Consider the following 238-nt stretch of genomic DNA (forward strand, 5'->3'; position numbering starts at 1 on the left):
AAATGCGGCAGACGCTGCCCACAGCTGTCCCTGGGCTGTTAGAGCTGCCCAGAGGGTTCCCAGCCCCGGCGCTGCCCTGCCCGAGCCATGCCTGTGCTCGGGAAGGTTGCACGCTTCGTATGAGCGGCAGGGGAATGTCCTTGCTCCCATTTTCAGGACAGGCCTCAAGGAGCAGTTGCCGTTGGTTTTCCTGGGAGCGTCAGGACGGGAGTGCCCCAGCTTTGGTTTCCTCGGCTCT

Source organism: Buceros rhinoceros, unplaced genomic scaffold (assembly GCF_000710305.1).
Source record: "Buceros rhinoceros silvestris isolate BGI_N320 unplaced genomic scaffold, ASM71030v1 scaffold7222, whole genome shotgun sequence".
NCBI classification, from domain to species: domain Eukaryota; kingdom Metazoa; phylum Chordata; class Aves; order Bucerotiformes; family Bucerotidae; genus Buceros; species Buceros rhinoceros.